Source organism: Grammomys surdaster, unplaced genomic scaffold, assembly GCF_004785775.1.
Source record: "Grammomys surdaster isolate TR1022 unplaced genomic scaffold, NIH_TR_1.0 126298, whole genome shotgun sequence".
Lineage (NCBI taxonomy): Eukaryota > Metazoa > Chordata > Mammalia > Rodentia > Muridae > Grammomys > Grammomys surdaster.
The window spans coordinates 4,394,225-4,414,372 of record NW_021621098.1 but is presented as its reverse complement, the minus strand read 5'-3'; positions in this window follow the sequence as shown (position 1 = coordinate 4,414,372).

Genomic DNA, 20,148 nt, shown 5'->3' with positions numbered 1-20,148 from the left:
CGCGCCGGCGGCTCGCGCACACACCCGCGCCGCCGCCTAATGTTGTTAGAAGCTGCTCCGCGGATCTCAGGGCTCTTCTGCTCGCTTTTTTTTTTTCTTCCTCTCCAGAAATTAAAGCCGAGGAGCATCTCAAAGTGGAAAAGGTCCCCCTTCTGGTAGGATGGATACAAAAGGAGGCAACAGTTTATTTTCTCGGCGGGGGCAGAAAGGACTTGTTTTGTTTTGGTTTGGTTTTGGGTTTTGGTTTTGGTATTGTTGGACTTTTATTTTTTTAGTCCTGCTTCAGTTGCCCATTCCGGGGGAATCTTTTTGTGAAGCAACAGCAGACCTGCCAACTCTCTATTTGGAATCTTTATTAAAGGCAAGTTGTTTAGACTTTTTTTTCGTTAAAGTAGTTGATGAAGAATGTCAAAACGTGATTGAAACAAAACGGCTCCGGTTCAGTCCTTTGCACAACGCTCTGTAGTTGGCATAGAAATAACGCTTTTTATTTTTGTTTCTGTTTTTGTTTTGTTTTGTTTTTTTAAGAATGAGCAAGAGGTAAGAAAATGAGTACTTAAGAATCTGAATAAGAAAATAGTTTTTAGACGCTACTGAATGTCTTGCTTGCTGTTTGCTGGGGATTTTGTTCTTGTTCTGGACACGTGTGGTTTGAAGCTTCTCACCTATCATCCCAATTCAAGAAACTTGTCATTTGCTTCCTCTTTCCTCAGATGAAGCAAGAAGACGTTATTTATTTTATTTTGTCGCTATTTATTGGACACACTTGTCATGTCATTAAAATTAAGAGATTCACAACACAGTTAATTACACAAATGAGCACAGTGTAATACATGCTAACGGTCTTAACCCAGACTTTTCTAATTCTCCATTCTGTGGAAATAAAATACAACTATTCAACGGCAATCAGAAGATATCAAAGCATTGGGGAAGTTGTATTTTTCTCCCAATCTCACTTTTAAATTGCTTTGACCCTAAAATGGGTACTGTAGATACAATATTTTTTTCCAATTTTTTCACTGTGACTGAGAGCCTATAGTTCAGAGATAATGATTACTAAAATGAAATCATTACAGTCCAATAACAACTTTGAGTGACTGCAAAATATAAAGCATACAACTTTACTTGCAGAATCGGTTGGAAACTTGGGGGTTCAGAACTTGGTGCAAATGTTGAAACCTTCAGATTCAGAAAGGAAAAGGTATGCAAACCCCAAGTTTTTACAGTGCCCCGATTTCAGAGTGGCCATAGGTCGGCCAGATAGTATAATGTTAGGCATGTGTAGTCCCAAGTTCTGAAGGATATTCACTAAAGAACTGATGGTATTTAAACCTTCTTTTACTAGAAGAGGAAAGGCTGTTAACATGATATAAAAGTGCAGCCTAGGTTGCTAAAGTTGTTTATAGATAAGCTAACTGGAAATACTCCACTTTGTGTCAGTCTGCCATTGTTCCCTGACTGGCCAATACCAGTATTTCTCTCCTTTTCCTCCATTGAGGGAAAAAGAATGAGCTATGGCTCCAGAGATGTGATTGTAGTTTGGGATGGGGCTACATGCTATTTTTAAGGAGGAAATAAGGGCTACCCCCTCTAAAGCAAAACAAAAATCAATTTTCATCCAAATCTAAGATACATGTAAGGAAAATGTCTCCTGCACAATTCTTTTAAAGTATTTCATTTTGATACTGAGTGATGGGGGTGGGGGATGGGGGTATAAGTCTGTAGCATGGCATGTGTCCACTCATGCAAAGCCATCGTCTCTAAACAAAAGCATCCACTTTGTGACTATTTGGGTGTCATTTCAGGCTACAGGAAGATAATGTGAAAAGAAAGACAGAGAAGGGATTTTACTAAAGGCCAGACAAGCGTTTTCTGAGATCTCTTCAACAGTTCTCAAAGCCTGAGACAACAAATTGAATTCCTTTCCCTTTTTGAAGGGACAAACGTTACCAAATCTGGCCAACCAAGCACTGGTTTCAGCATCCCATACCATCAGTGCTGTCCAGGAATTGATCAGTTATGTGAACTTGTGAGCCCTTGGCTTTTATTAGCACAATTGCACAGACTCATGATGGTTTGCCATGCTTTCTATAAACGGACATCAAAACCAGCACCCAGTGCTTGTGATGAAGACAGTGCAGATGCTAAGCAAAAACCCTGAGCTATGGCATTTTTGTTTTGCCAGCTTAAAAACATAATTACCGCCTGGAAATGGCTAAACATACCTAAGGAGTAAACACTTTTCCTTCCTTAATAAAATGTATTTTGGGGACAGCTGACCATTCTGTACTTAGCTGTTTACCTTGCAACTTTAAAGTGTATCATTTCCGTTCGTCCAAGTTGAAATTCAGCCACAGTCCAGACATCATTCATTCAACAGTTGAATATTATTATCTGCTTGCATGTGCTCTCCAAGAAGTGATCTACGCCATATCTCAGGAATAAGCGTTAAAAAAATCTGTAAGCTTAAGTACACTGTTCAGACTATCTACTCAGAAGCATAGCATAAACTTTAAATAAAGAATGCTCTGCACCAGGGCCTTCTGTCAAGTACTTAATCCATATCCATAGTGGAAATTTCCATTTCTGGTTTACTCATAATTGGTTTAATGTCTTGCTTTTTTCCCCCTCTTGTATCGACTCCATAGCATCTATTTTTAAGAGATTTGGAAAATTTCAAATGAACGAAACAAACAATCTCTGGAACTGAGAATCTTACTTGAACAAGATTAACCTTTTCCTCAACCATTAATTCCGACAGTAAAGATATTGGTAAAGGACCGGTTACTTTAAAAAGAACTCTGTGTCCTTGAAATCTGACCTCAAATGAATTAATTACAGAAAAACCCGTAGAGTGACAGTACAAATAAATCTTCAATTTAAACCTTAAAAGTTACACAGGATAGATCTCTTTTATGAGTTTTAAGGAACGGTGTTCATGTTGCAATCTGGCAGTCAGAAATACATCTGTACTTAAAATTTTATAGAAACATCCTCAGCCAGTATCTAGCTAACTACACTACAGTGTTACGTAGCATTCTCACATTACTGTGATAGCTGATCCAAGATATATTTTAACAGTTTAAGTTTGTTCAGATCTAGTATAGTAGTTACATGAGTAATATGCTCATGTTTACCTAAAGCTTTCTTTTAATGAGGAACATTTAGAGCAAAGATCTTTAAAAGTCATATCATGCATACACAGAGGCACACGCACACACATACACACATACAGACAAAGCATCCCATCAAAAATTTGTTCATAACATATGCTACATTATTTATACATATATGCATGTACATGTATATATAAACATATGTAGTGTGTGTATATATACATATATATTGCAATCACAATCAGAGGTATATCAGTGGATTATCAGTGTAACATCTAAATAGATTTTAAGTCACTGGGTGAAAAATGTAGTGATGTATGCAGATAGGTGATGTTCTTAGCAGAAACTGCTCAGATCCCAGTCCCCTTCCTTACTAGAGACCGTGTTACTGGCACAGCTAATCAATGCCCCCCCCCCACACACTATTAGCCACTCCCTGCCTTGCTTCCTAATCTACAAACTGGGGAGTAAGGATTGACTGCAAAGCATTTAAGGACTTTCTGTGAAAGGTAGGTCCCAAAGGCATAAATACAATAAATGAATTTCACCACTGTGAATGATTATTTATTCAACTTGCATTTTTCCCACACTGGGCAGTATTTACTTGATAATGTTTTCCTTTCCTAAAATCTAGATCTTTACTTTTTTCATAAATTTCTTATGAGTGTTTCTAAGTACTTTTCTGTTTCTTGGTGAGCTATATCAAAGAAAGGTAATGCTTAAAAAAAGCATTGTACACATTTATCCATTATGTTACAAACTAATGAACTCAGTGGTGTTGTCATGGACAAAAACAATTAAGGCTACAGGTCTGTCTGTGTCATCTCAGATTTTTGGTGCTTTCAGGGCTTTGTCAATCTATGTTGATCTAAATACCAGAAGGGGAAATGATTCTTTCTTGAGTCTACAGGTTGTGCAGAGAGCTGGAAGGGCATGATCATTGCAGATAACCAGTGCCTCTTTTTAAAAGTCTACTTACAAGTGGGACATCAGTTCAAGTGAATAGATTACAGCAGATTAGACAAACCAGACGGTTTCATCCAGCAATCCTAAAGGATCACTTGTGCACAAGTGAGCAACTGGTTAAAAAGATGGACGCTCACCTTACCAAGTCTGTGAAGGAGCAGATATTGGTAGAAACTGAATCCTTTATCTAAGTGTTGCTGGTACTAGTTACACAGCATCCTTACTGACACAAGCTAAAATGTAATTACTGTAATTAGAAATACAACACAGAGAGACAGTGAAGTGAGAAAACACTCAGATAGTCTAAAAAGACAAATGTTTTATCTCATAAAAATGTATTGTGAACAAATTTTGCATTATGTATCTAGATAATGACACCTTTGGATAAATAGTTCTGAAATTGAAGATTAATTGAATGAATTCCATTTACTTTATAGAACATGAAATTTATTTTAAATCTCCATATTTTTATATGCAAGCATTTATTGACATGAGCAGAAAGGGTTTTCTGGGATCCACATAGTTTAACCAGATGCTTAAACTGCCAGTATATCTGGCTAACACTACAGGTCACATGAATAAGAATATCGACACTTGGAATCAGAAGCTAATTAGAAGGAACCCTATAACATTAACAGTAACTGTACTTATGAAAGAGAATAAACTTTAGAAGTTAAAAGCTACACACAGCAAAGGAGAATGTGACCATGTTAAGACCAGCTATTTTAGCCATTAATTTTTAAACTTGTTCAACTATCCTTTTATTGTGACAGAGTGTGGAGGCAGAATTAACAGTCTATGGATGGATATTTTCTCCTTCCTGTATCTTATATCTTCTATTTTCAAAGAACTCAAAATGCTTACAGTCTCATTTGGCAAATTCAAATGTGTATTGAGGGTTAATTTCTTTAGATTTCTGGGTATGCACACTTGCCTGCACACACACACATATATATGATAAATAATAAATACACTAATAAATAAATAAAATTTAAATTTAAAGTCTTGTATTGTTAGGTGTTGTTAATGTGCCTTTAATGCTCTTGTTCTCTCTTCTTTTTCACCCTTTGTCTGTGAAATAAAAACATTCTGTCTCATGTATATATATATATATGTGTGTGTGTGTGTGTGTGTGTGTGTGTGTGTTATAGTGTGTGTGTTTGGGGGAAAGAGGATAGGAGCAAAGATTTTTTTTATGGCACAAAGAGTGACAGAGAATGAAAGGGAACAAGGACATTTGAGGGATGCTAACAATCACAAGATTTTTAATTCATTCCTTTATTTATTAGTGTGTGTGTGTTCATGTGTGAACAACGTGTGCACAGATGCCGCAGCACATGTGTAAAGGTCAGAGGACAACTTTTGGGAATCAGTTTTCTCCTACTTTCTTGAGGCAGGCTTTTCTTGTACGTGCCAAGCTATGTGCTCCACAAGAGCTGATGCACAGGCTTCTGGGTAAATTCTCCCATCTCCCTCCAGTCCCACAGTTCCACAGAAGGAGGCCCAGGATCACAGATACCACAGCATAAGAACAGAAGTCAGGCTGTCAGGCTTACCAGCACCCTCCATCACAGGATTTGGGGGATAATGCTCTGCTTTCATCCGTGTTTATGTATAGTGAAGAATTAAATGGAATAGACCACTTGCTTCCCCAAGGCCTAGAAATGGGTGCTGTCTTTTGTATGGACTCACAGTTTGCAAAGAGCTACAAGACAACAAAGCTACCCATCTGTAACACTTTCCTAAACAGCACCTAGGCCTTCTTTGATGGTTCTGGAAGCTCTTTGTGTATTTTTGGTAAAACTAAATGAATATTTATGAATGTTCATTATTACTGTAATCAAGACATTCAGAGATGCCAATTAATAGAGAATTCTGACGAGAGCTATTACATCCCCTAAGCTTCCACCGTGGACCGTCCATTCCTGTCTGCCCCCATAACCACACTGCTGTTCTCAATTGTGATGACTTCGTTCTCCTCAATATAAAATGTTACAAATCAAAAGTAAATAAATCATTGTATGTAAGTCTCTAACATCTAATTTTTTTTAATTCATAAAACCAGCTGAGATCCTTTTAACCCAGGTTCATGATCCTAAGTTCCTATTGGTAATTTCCAGAGAAATTTGCCATCTGGTCAAAACAGATCATGAAGGCAGTAGATGCAAAGTGGGAGATTGGGAAAGTGGAAGGCATCCTTCCGTCTTAGTCTTACTGTTGGTTTTATTAAGAATTGATGTCTTCATACTACTAATGACATTTGCCATCTAAACCAGGGACTTTTACAGATGCAGTTCATGATAAATAGAGTTAATCCCCTCTTGGAAAGAAATAACTAAGCAGGAAATTCCTGTCCAAGTTCTTAGTCTAATACATATCCTCCTTCCACTGCTACCCCTCTTTAAAACACAGACTGAGGTCCAGCAAATGGCTCAGTAGGTAACGGAACTTACTCCCAAGCTTTTGACCTAAGTTTAATCCTTGGGACCCACTGGTAGGAGAAGGGAACTAACTGAGAGAGGTTGTCCTTTGACTCCCACACATGTGTACATAGGGATATATGCACACATACAATGATAATAAAAGTTTTCATTTAAAATGTTCTGCATTTCCTTTCACCACTAGGAATCCAAATCCATAATTGTTGGCTTTCTTACTCATATTATCAAACTGAAGATAACCCAGAAATTTCATGCTACTCATGCAGAATCTACCCATTGCTATATCATGGGTTTTCTGGTAGCACTACCTGCAGGGAGCCCTTTCTTTCTGGTATGTGTCTAACTGATGTCTGTTTGGGATATCACATCTCCTGTGGTCATCGTTTTACTCCCAGTTTGCCATTTTCATATACAGCCTTTTCTGTTCTTTTAAAGGGCCACCAGCCTCCCCATTTCATCCACGGTAAAGAAGATGAAATGTAACTGTCTCCCCACTCTTCCTCCTTTTCTTTATTGTTTATTAAAATTGCAACATAACAATGTCACTCAAAAAGAAAGCCTTCGGTTCAGCATTCCCAGCTCCCTTCCCTAAGAGGTGGAAGCTTTGCCTTTTAATCATATTGCCCTTGTTTTTCTATAAGGCAATAAAAAAGTCTCAACAGAGGTTTCCAGTTATGACTTAAGTATAAAAAAATGGAATTAAAAATGTCTGATGCTGTAGCATCCCTTCCATAGGGACCCCCTGTATTTCCCAAGGTTTTATTTTCTCCTGGCCATCTGCTAGTCTTTCTTAATTTTGTCCTCCATGATTCTTCCTCCCAAACATCCCCTTGGGAATGTAAAGACTTCCTTTCCTAGTTCTCCTGTTTCCCTTCTTCCTTATCAGCATGCTTCTTTGCTTTTCCCTATGGATTCTGCCTCCACCCTCTTAAGATCATCATGACTGCAAGTCTCAATCTACCTCTCCTCTGATTCAAATGGCTCATGGGTTCCATGATTCTTCCCTTCGTCTGATGGACCAGATGTATATGAACATTACACTTCAAGGAAGACTCTGATAAATGGACCCGCAGTACCAGTGGGGGATGCTGATGACACCACCCTAATGACACCTCTGCCTGCTTTTAAGATGACCACTTTCCTCATCACATTTCTTAAGTATCCATATCACATATTTGGATGCTAAGTCCTATGTTTTAAGCTTAAACATGGAAACTATCCTACAGTTCTGAGCACCACCTCCTGTTGTGCTGACTTTGAATGCACAGTGCCTCTGATAATGTAAGGTTCTAGCAGAGGCTAGAATGGGGTGGACCATGCTTGCCTAGGGCTTCTCATCCCTCATACTCTTCTCTGTTCTTAAGATATACTCTCAATAACCTATTAAAACATGGACTCCATTCAAGACTAGCCTTTTTTTTCTGGAAGTCCCCCTTGCTTTTCCAGACTTTCTTGTTTGGTTTTTTCCTCCCACCTACCTTCTCACTTCAACCTCCATGTAACAGAAGTATCCACAGAAGTAGTAACCCATCGTGACACACGACAGGCAGCTCGCACCATGTGCCCAGTGACCCCTGCCTTCTGGTTATCCATGTTGTTGTGCTGTCCCACATCCTTGATGTGAACTATTGAGAAAATGTTGGGATGCTAGGTGGGCTCAGACTGTAAATTCATCTTTCTAGCTCTTTGCGAAGCTCTCTTCTCGTCGCCCCCACCCAACCCCCTTCTTTCTGAGTCTCCATCCTGTTACTACCATCTCCTTACCACACTGTGAGCTGCCCAATCAGGATATCTTCATTTAGCTACCCTACCAACTCCTCAGCAATCTGAGGCTCTTGGTCCAGTAACTGGTGAGGCTGAATATGTAGGCAACTATGAATATGCTTAGAGATGACTTCTTTTGCTACCCCCACAGGTATGACCACTTCCACAGGTGTAACTACCCTCACAAGTATGACCACCCTTACAGGTATAACAACCCCCACAAATATGACCACTCTCACAGGTATAACAACCTCCACAGGTGTGACCACCCCCACAGGTATGGCCACCCCCACAGTTGTGACCACTCTCACAGGTATAACAACTCCCAGAGGTATAATCACCCCCACAGGTGTGACCACCCTCACAGGTATAACAACCTCCAGAGGTATAACCATCCCTACAGGTGTGACCACCCTCACAGGTATGACAACCCTCACAGGTATAACAACCCCCACAAATATGACCACTCTCACAGGTATAAAAATTCCCACAGGTATAACAACCCCCACAGATATGACACTCACAGGTATGACACTCTGACTCTGCATGAGATCCCTGTCAAATCCTTGTAAAAGACTCATCAATACAGCTCAACTTCAACCAAATGTCTGATCCACTCAGATATAATAAAAATGGTGGTCAACTTATGTCTCTTTGTTTGGAGTTAATTTGCTGGACATCATGATGTATGTGATAAACAGAGTTTGTATATCATACTTATTATTTTGAATGGGTAGCAACAATGCTCTCTTGAAGTAGTCGTCTCCATTTCTTCAGGATCTAGAATAATGCCTGAATAATAAATAGAATTGTAAAATTCTTTTAATCCCAGCACTCAGGAGGCAGAAATAGAAGCAGAAACAGGCAGCAATGTGGGTTCTTTTACACAGTAAACTCCAGGCCACTCAGAGTCACAGTGAGACCTTGTCTTAAAACAACAGCAAAATGTATTGAAGAAGCTGTGCATATCTATAATTCTGGTTCCCAGGATGTGAACAATACACACAAGCACACAAGCATACACATACACATGGAGGCACATACTCATGTGTGCATACTCTTGACCACTTGTATCAGTACCGCAAGATAATTGGTAATTTTGAATATTAATATCCACTCTTATAACCTTATAATTTTCAGGCTCTATGAAAAACACCTGCTAAAGCTAACCCATAGGAATGCATTTTCTCCCACTGATACCCATGCTTGGCAAGAGCCTCTTGTCCCCGTGGCTCTCAAACTCTCCTAAGCTGTGGCCTGAGTGGGAACGTCCCAATGAGGACCCCTTTACTTGCCGAGGTCTTCCTATGCTCTTTGGACCCCGACTCAGTGTGTTACTAAGACCTCGTTTTCGGGTTGCTGATCATCTGTTTCCCTTCCCTCCTGGGACTCTGCTCATTCTTTGTGTCCAACCACCTTAAGAACCTCATCAGAGGCTCCTCCTAATCCTCTATCCAGCACTTCTGCCTTCGCTGAAGAGCTTTTGAAACCTGCTTTTCTCTTTTCTACTTGTGGTACTTTAGGTCGACTATAGTTTTAAACTGTGTCATTACTTTAGTGGACATCCATTACCAATTCTGTAGTGAGGCTGCATCGAGGATGAAGAAAGACAAGTAGAAAAGCCACTGGAATTGTGCCTCCAGGAATTAAAGATCCAACAAAGGCAAAACCTAAAACATAATAAGCAGGATGCTTGAGGAATAATCAAAACACTTCAGAGGGTAACACATGGAGAGATGGATTCTCCCTAAGATGGTGAAAGTGGGCTTCAAGGAGGAGGCAGCAATCAGCTTGAGTGTGAGAAAGAATGGGGTTGTGTCAGACACGAACAGGGAAGGTGATTTTAGGGTAGTGCTTCCAGACAGCTCACAGACAATAATTCATTCTTCTCATGTTCATGATGATTCTGAGCATGCAGAATGCCAAACAAGACGCATCCTTAGCAGTCTTGTTGCCATTTGTTACCTCCAAATACATGGCAATTTCCTTTATAGAATATTATTATGATGACAATTTATTCATCCATAAATTTCTCCCTTTTACTTTGAGTCTAGTTCTTTCAAAAGAAACTTTAGAGAAAGAAATCTTTGGAAAAGTCTGTTTCTAAACTACACACACACACACACACACACACACACACACACACATGTTCACACTCATATATGCATGCACATGCATAGTCATGCAAGCACACATACTCATGCATGCACACGTGCACACACAGAGCATGTGCACACATGCACACCCCCTATCCTTACTCACGTATTCATTGATCTTTTACATCAGAGGAGTAAAAACTAAGCTCCCTCCTCTTCAGACACAGAGACAGTCCTAGATGGAACAGACTTGCCTTAAGTCACAGCATTAGCTAACAGGAGGATCCTCCCTAGTTATCCTAGAAAAAAGTAGAAGCACCACAGTTCCAGCGAGGGCTGTCTTGCTGTCTTGCTGCTTCTATATCACTCCTCGATCATGTGCTCACCTCAGATGCTCACATGGGATGCACTGCTACTAGACACTGCTGTCCCTTCCTGTGGACATCTCGAGAATGGATGTTCAATCTCAGAGGCCTTTGCTATTCCAGATCTGCATTTCTTTCCTATCAGCTCTTTCCACCTTCATTTCTTTCTTCCTCATTTTTTTTCTGATGATTTATCATGTTACCCTTTCTTTCTTACTTTCCTTTGCTCATCATAACTGGTGTGTGTAGTGCACACTGTGATATTTTCAGTACAAGTCTATGATGTGTAATAAACAAACCAGGGTAATTAGCATCATTGTTACCTCAAACACTTGCCACTTCTTTTTACTGCTGATGCTCAAACCCATCTCTTATAGCTACTCGGGAGTCTATTGTCAATAGTCGCAACTCAGTCATCCTTGGTACTGTCAAATGCTAAAATCCATTTCTCATGCTCACCAGCATTTTAGTATCTGTTTTCAAGCCTCTATCCACTTAACTAAGGGTGACTACCTGACCCCAACTACAAGCTCTGTGACTACTGTGCTTCTTTCTACTTACCTGTGATCATTTTTTTCTTTTTTCCTCACCCCCTTCCATTTCAATGTATGAGTGGGAACCTGCTGTAACTATCCCTAAGTTACAGGCACATTTTACTAACACTGCGTGTTCCTCCACATTGCCACAAATGACAGAATTTCATTCTTTTTGTGGCTGGACTCTGTTCCTGCTAGGGCTTTGCTGTTGTTTGGTTTTGTTCTCACTTCCTTTATATTTATAACTTTTTCAGGCCCTTGTAGGATAACACCCCCACTTGTGCTGAGGTCCCGAACCTCTATCCACAGGCTGACTCCTTCTGGTTCTTTCCTCTTCTGACCCACAGGAGAGGCCCCCAAACCCTGCACCTAAGCCCTGCTACTCTCTTGCAGCCACAAACCACAGAGGAGTCCACACAGAGTTTAAGTTTTCCACAATGATTTAGGGATAGATTACACAGATGGTGCTAACAAATCCAGGCCTGATGGCACACCTTCCAGCTTTTGGGGTTCTGGAGACCAACTTCAGTCATCATGGTTGTCATTGAGCAGTGGAACCTGCTGAGCCAGGCTCCCCAGCCCCAGAATGCTTGATTTGAAAAATCAGTGCTTGAGTTGCTGACTTGAATGTCATATAAACTTATTATATGAATTTTGGCTTGGGATTAGGACAGATTTTCAACAGTTTCTGGCCCTAAACATACCTTTTGTGTTATGTATTTATGTGAAGCCACATTCTCAACAGTGATTATAAAATCAAAATAGTCTCATAAGCTCTGGGAACTGCTGAAGAGGCTTTGTATCTTGCTGGATCAACTTCTCAGCCAAGATTTTATTTATTGTGTTAAAATGACAAGCATGCTCATCTCATTAGTGTGAAATTTTTCTTTAATCTTCAACAAATGGATAATGACATGTCTATATTTCAAAGAAGTTTTTAAAATATATTTATAATTTATTATCAGTGAATGTTTGGTTTGCATACCTGATGTACATTTCTTTATGTCCAGGGGCATGCAAAATGTTCTTAGGTGAAAGGCATTGTCAGTCGAAAAAGTTTGAGAAGCTCTTCTCTAGAATAAGAACATCCAGAAGAACTTTCAGCAACAGTGTCAACATTTATTCCATGTCCACTGTGGAGATCCGAGCTGCATGTACACAGCTGTGCAATCATGCTGAGGAGGAAGAAAAAACTTCTTTTTCAGCCCGGTGCTGATGGCATGAATCTATAATCCCAGAACTCACAAGGTAACTTACCTGGAGATCTGTGCACACAAGTTGCCTCTTCATTCACACCACTCAGAGACCTCAAATCTGCCTCTGTCTGTGATGATTTCCATGATCTCTCCTGCATTCTCCAGACGAATAAAGGATTCAAATATTTAGTATTTGTTCTAAAAAAAAAAAAGGTCTTAGGAATAAGCAGTGACTTATGTGGAGCTATCATAAAAGTGATAATGTAAACTTTTTATGTTGAAAGCAATTGAGAAAGGAGAACATTATTCAGCCAACCTTGGAACATGGGTTAGGGGCACATTTGATGATATTATATTATAATTTAAAATCCTTTTTAAAACAATTGTTACTTTTTCTGAACAATTACCTTCAACATATACACCCCAAATTATAGACCAAAATGCATATGTTTTTAAAAGCATCCACAGAAGTACAATTGACAGAGTACTTTATCATAGTTGAATGATTTGATATTTTAAAAATCCCCATCTGCATGATCTTAAATCAGACGTTGAAAATGAAGCCCTGCTCTTGCCACAGGCCTGCGATCAGCTTTTTAGGACTCTGGAACAATGGCGCCAGTCTTTCTAGAACTCACAAGTTTCCACACCTTTTTTCTTCCTGACTCAAGCAAAAGATTCAACTGGTGTAAAATCACCAGGGTAAAAATCCATTGTCTCCAAGGAAGAGACAGGCAGGTAAATAACTCCACAACTACATTCTAATGACAAATCCAAGGACATAAAGCTTCCCACCTCTTGGGCATAGAGAATAAACTCAAGAAACAGGAGACAACGAGAAAGGGCATGTTTCCTGGGAAGCCAGACAACAAAGGATGGCTGAAGAGTCACTTTCCAGGTTTTTCTCCTGATACAAAAACAATGAGTACAAGATGAAAGAGGAATGTCAGGTGTTAGACTGTGGACGATAGTTAAGGGAAGCATGTGACAATAAGACTGTATTGGAAGGAACCTAGAGATGCCAAGAGCCTAGTGAGGATGAGTGCAAAGCATGAAGGGTGCAAGGCATGATGGGTACAAAGCATGATGGGTGAAAAGCATGACCGTCAAAGACTCACCTTGACAAGGTTCTGGGAAAGGAAAAGAGACTGGCAGCATTTGAGTTTCACAGGTCTCCTTAGAGGCAGACAGTGGGAACAAAGACTAGAGGATTCAGGAGGAAATCTGGACACTGAGCCTAGTCCTCAGAGGTTGGAGGTGAAAAGGCATGGATTCCTGGTTTAGGTACAGGAGATGATGTTCATGATCTGAAGCTCTGGTGACGGCAGAACAAGGTTGAAGAGATGTCAGCTGTTTCCAGACTGGCTAATGTGAGAAATGTCAGCCATTGAATTTGGATAGACTGTTACTCTTAGCTTAGGCACTTACTTATTAATCATATCAGTCACACTTTGTGTCTTCACAGGCCTGTGTATTAAAGGCTCATTAGTCAGCCTGTCACACTCTGGAGAGGCAGAGGGACTTTTAAAAAGTGAATTCTGAAGAGAAGAAGTGAGTATATGTGGACTGCCGTACCACATGCTCCCTGTAATGTCCTGCCTCCACACCGGTTCAGAAACAGCAAGACAACTAATGTTTATAAAATCACAAGGTGAAACTTTCCTCCTTTTAAATAGATCGACTTAGATGCTTTAGTTGTCTGTATTCCTTCTAGCAGTTCAGCTTCCTCATCCACAATGGTCTTCACACAAAGTCCCTAGTCTATAATAATTCTGTATTGTCTGTTTTCTTCAAGACTCCTATAAAAGCATTGTTATTCTCAAAGCATTGATGAACTGATGATGGTTATAAAACAATGCTCATTCTACACCATAGTTGCTCTTCCCCTTCTTGTGTTCAGAGTCAGGAATTCATAGAAATGGTCCCACAGCTTCATGATAAACTGGGCAGCAAAAGCAGGTCTTAGTTGTCTTCTCACAGAACAGAAATAGTATATTTGATTCTCAGCCTGGGTCCACTGATGAGTTAAGACTATAAAAAAAAAAAAAACAGCTAGTTGATCAACAGGAGCTTTTAGGATTATGCTACCTTCATGAAGTGAGTGGATTCTAAAGACAGGGAGTGTGATTCTCTAAGCAATACGCCGTGCATTAGAGAGTCTATGCATAGGTTGTTATGGTTTAGCAGGGATCACAGTACTCTGATTTTACTATTTCCAAATGGAAACTTATAATACAAAAAGTTAAGAAAGATTCTTTTCACTTGATGTTGGCAGTGAAACTGAGTAATATGATCACACCAAAAACGTCCCGGGGCTCTCGCAGAATAAAAAGTTGTTTTTAAGAACTGACAACTTGAAGCACAAGGCAGTTTCTGTTTTCACTTTACACTAAAGAACTCATTGCACCAGGAATCCAAACCCCTGAGAATAATAAAATAATTATAGTTTTACTTTACTCTAGCCTTACATTCAATTTGATCCATTTGTGTCTGCATATTTCAGATAGGAAAAAAAATGAAACTGGATACATCAAGGTAAGGTTTTCTAATAATCTATAATCCTCTCTGAAAAAAATTTGTTTTCATTTATACATTTCTTTATATAAAAGTTTCTTTGTCAATGACCCTTATACCCTGAAGAAACCAGTAAACTAACTCTCACCAAAAGAATCAGAAAAATCCCACACAGTATTTAAAAATAATTTACACCCTTTTAAGTAATGCAAGTGAGTTGTTAGATAGCATAGGCTGCCATTTTTAATGTATGCACATGTGTTAGAGCCACCAGGAAAGACAATTCTAAAAGTCATACAAATAAATAGTCTTTGATCTTGAACTTCCCTGTGGCCATGCTTATATGATATTCAGAGAGACAGAAAAGAATGCAGAGATTTGAAAGGAGGTCTGGAAACCATCCTGTCTTGTAGTGACTTCATTTTAAAATGAATCCAGTTCAAGGGTTAAATGTAAGCCAAGCAGTCACTTCAACCATGTTTTTGAAGAAAATAAAACAGCTTGAAGTAAGTTAAATGAAGGGCATCTATGGCTGAAGAGAAATAGACACAGAGAGAAAAAGGTCACAAGATTACATTTTCCCTAAGGGAAAATCCCCCTTTGGAATCATTAACCTTCCTGTAGGTCAGTCCTGAAAATAACGGCAGGAAATCCTCCTGCCGGAGAAAAATGGGTGCACCCCACCACCCACTGACCCGGAAGGCAGCCCTCATCTCTTCTTACTGCCTGGCTCCCCTTTGGGCATACTTGATTTTTAAGGCCTTTGTTGTAAAGAAACAAGATCTCTTCTTTCTGAACTCTGAAGTTAGAAGGTGTGAGGCATGGTTTTCCATACACGGAGACGTCTAGGACAAAGGAAATATATAAAAATGGTGGCAGTTGCTTCCTAATCTAAGAAACTTGTGAGTCTATCTTTCCAAGCTATACAATGTTCTTAACCCTCATTTTCAGTAGTTACTTATCATCCAAATATGTGATCATTCAAAAGTATGTGTCTGCCATGTCATTGGCTGGAATGATGGCATGCTTTGTCAGAGTCAAAGCCAAAGGGACTCTTTTAGCAATCCCCATTAGTTCTGTTACTTATCTATTGATTCATGAAAGGAAAATGGGTACCAGAATAAAAGAGTTTTGATACGAAAATGAAATTAATTAGAAGAAAGAACAAATACAAATATGCCCTAGACAAGTTGTTTTAAATACTACCCCTCATCATCCTTTTCCCTCTGTGATATTGTTGCTCAAACATTTAGTTAAAACATATGATTTATAAATTATATAATAATAGTACTGCCTGTCCATGTCCCCAGCTTTTCCTGATATAATCCACCACAAAATAAAATACTTTGTTAAATATGGAATTTGACTGCTCATCATGACCATGAAGCTGGAGGATGAACTTCAGGCAATTTCTGAGGGCTTGGGAACAGAATGGGCTCTCGCTTCCACTTCTTTTAATGCCTTTAAATTGGTACCAAGGTGTCAGGCATAGTGATGCACACCTCTAATCCTAGCACTTGGGAAGCAAAGCTAGTGGATTTATGTGAGTTCAAGGCCAGTCTGGGCTACAGAGTAAATTTTGGATGAGCAAAGTTATATAGTAAGACCCTGTCTCAATTAACAGGCAGGCAGGCAGGCAGGTAGGCAGGCAGGCAGGCAGGCAGGCAAAGAAACAAGTAAGGAAACCAAGAGAAAATAAAAAGAAGAACTGTATAAGAGTTGAGAGGGAGTTTTGTTTGGCCTGTGGGTTCATACCTATAGTCCTGGAAGTCCAGATGCTGAAGATACATATTCAAGTCCCCTAAGTTCTAGGTCAACAAAAGCTCTAATGAGCCCTTGTACCCAAACAATATCCCCAAATCACTGAGTCACCACCTAAACCAAAACTGTGGCAAGGAAAAGAAAGCTCTACCCAAGACTCCCTGCAGGTAGTGAATTGGAAAAACACTCTGACACGGTTTCTTGGTAGGTTTTTATGTTCTCTTCCAAATGGGTTCCACAGACAAAAGAACATGAAGGTTGTAAATGACAAATGAGAGTTCCCTGGTCCCTGGACAATGAAGAGATCCAAAGCATCCACAAGAAACAGAACTAAAATCCAGATTGGGAATGCAGAGACAGCCTGAGTGAGGGCGTGGCTGCTGATAGAGTCATGTGCACCAGCCATCTCCTTTCTGCACAGCTTCACATGACGACTGAGTCACCCTGGATTACCATCTTAGTGAGCTTGTAAGTCACTGACTATGTAACTTCCATTGGGCACAAATGTAAAAATTTTCCTGACTGTGGTATACTAGGAAAAAGAATTGTAGTGGTCCCTGTTTTCTGGTCCAAATGTGTTTCTAAGATAAAAATAAAAAAAGAATCAAAAACAAATCATAGGCCTCTCAAACAGAATAAACACTTTAAATATGCTGACACTGGAGAGTGTCACAACATTCTCAGATTTGGGGAGCCACAGCCACAGAAAGCTGCTTATATCTCTCTCCTTATGTCCAAACACACTTTGCTAGGATGCTTGGCTAAATAAAAGTGAACAAATATTCCATTGTTCCTGGTGTTTATTAAAATAGCCCCCAGGAATTCCCTGTAGACACCTGCTTAAAGAGAACCAACAAAGGTGACACTCATTTGATGCACACAGTGCAGACCTGAACTGGAAGCAAAATAAAAGGTTTCAAGTGACATAGACTAGCAAGGTCTGAGCATCACCCCCCCCCCCAATCATTGTAATCACCCAAAATGTCCCTTCTCTAAGCTTTCTTAGTGTTCGTTTCAAAACACATCTTATTACCTAATCACTCATTCTATCTCAGTCTCACCTTTTACGTAAGAAGCAAAACACTATCACTAATAAAAAGGTAAGACTGGATTCTGTTGCAGACAGGCTTCTGCTCAAGGCTGGGCCTGCTTATTGCTGGGACACCTAAGGTTGTCTATCTAAGCCGGGATTTTTTGTTTGTTTGTTTGGTTTGGTTTTTTAAATTATGGCTTATATTTCTCTGTTGTCAATTCCTATTTGAGGTATGCAAAAGTCTTTTAACATCAGCCAGCCGTTGATAGAACAGGTTCATTCAGTCATGTGGTAAGATTCCTCTTCTGTTTAGAGATTCTTTCCCTACCATCCCACTAGAAGCTCTCTGTGTACCTGTGTGCCTGCATACATACAATATCAGATTAAAGAAAACATAGGAACCCCTAACCCAAGCATGATGGCACATGCCTATAATCCCAGCACTCAGTAGGCCAAATATGGAAGATCCAAACAAGTTCCAAGCAGCCTGATACATACACTGTGTCAGCCAGAGCTATACAATGAGACCTTGTTTCAGAAAAGCAAATGGAATGTATAAACCTTCTATAAGAAGGACATACTGTGCGCTAATGGCATGTTTGCTAAGATGTCCCCACTTCTACAGAATCATAATCACGAAGTTGAGTCTTGGAGAAGCTAATGTTATAAGGCTAACGATGGCCTCCTGGAAGCCCTAAGATTTTACTGCTGGTGTTGGAGAAAGGATAACTCAGCTGTTAAAGGACAAGGCTCACATCAAAACAATTTGAAATGTCCAGGTGCCTTGTTCATCTGCATCTTTCCTTTGTTTCTTTCCATCTCTCTACCTCTCCCTCAGACAAGCTTCTGTTTGCTTTGATCATGAATGCTTATAGTCACGGAGGAAGGATTGTAGGCTGCTTTTCTGACATTATCCCGTTGGTGTTGCTTGCTCATTGCCATCAGTCTGGTAGAAAGTGGAATTCTGAGAAGCAATGAGGATTCTAGTCTGAAATAAAATGTTCAAAAGGAATCAGCTGTAGTGAGGGAGAGACAAAGGCTGAGGACAGAAAATCTTGGAGTAAAATGTTTTCTTCTCATTTGCTTCCTGTGCCTAGCTGATGTGAGGGGCAGGGGGAGGCTAAGCCATCTCTCCTTAACGGCACTAATTGTTTGCCTTATCACGATAATCAAATGCAGCCATATTAATCTCTCTGGTTATTAACTTGATTTTTACACATTAAGATTTAGATTTAATCCCACAGGACCATCTATTAATGCTTTTAAAGTTGAAGGGTTTCAACAGTTTTAAGTTCTTTCCTTTCTTTTAGCTGCAGGCAGTAAAATTGGAACGTGCAAAGAGTTTTGTATTTCCCAGTCCTGAGGGACTTTCAGAGACAGTGCTGTCGAGGACCATGAATCTCGCTAATACTGAGAGCAGCCTCTCCCGCTATTAAAATGTCTCCAACAATGTGATTATTTTAAAATGGAAAAACTAATATCACATGTGTTACTTAAAGATCAACTGTTCTTTGAAAGTCACAGAGAGAATACATTTGGATTTTTTTTTTAAATCAAATTGTTTCTACATGCTGCCAAAAATGTGAAGTGTCTCAGCTCCAGAGCAAGAAAAGTCTCCATGCCTTTTACAAAACACATCCTTACTTGAGCTTCAGATCAGTAGAGCATAAAAATGGCCCAAAGGCCAAGATCAATAAGCATGAACAACTGTTTTATTTCTATTTGAGCAAGTTGTAGCGACAATGACCTGCCGGAACTGTCTCTGGCTTTATGCTTTCGTAGTCACAGAAAGATTACATTCAAGCAGAAACAGAGCAAGCCCTTGTGATGGGCAGAGGGTGTGGATGTGGCATTGCTGCTACCCTCCTATTGGCTGAGGACTCATCACGCAGAATTCAATGAGGTTGTTATGTAGGGAGGTGTGGAACCAAACATTGCCCAGGGCATTTGGTGAAACATTTCTATTTTAACCACACAGAAAGCATAAGATCAGTTTTTTCTTGATGCTTTTAAATGGATGCAGATAATCTTAGAGCCTTGATTCCTATGCTAATTTAAAAATAAAGACCACTAAGAAAATACATGCACTTGTCTCATGGTGTGACTAAATCATGCAAGGTGCCAGTGGTTTCCCCGTAAATGATCAACATTTCTGAGATTTCATAGCAGCTTCTCTTCCTCTTGACATTTTTTTTTCTGTATTTCCTACTTCATGGGTGGATAGATGGGTGTGAGTGTGTGTATGGTGAGTGTGTAGGTGTCCCGAGGAGGTCAGAGAAGGATGCTGTGCACGCTGATCTACGATGTTCTGGCCTATTCCCTTGAGGCAGGCTCTCTTGCTGAACCTAAGCTCGGCTAGC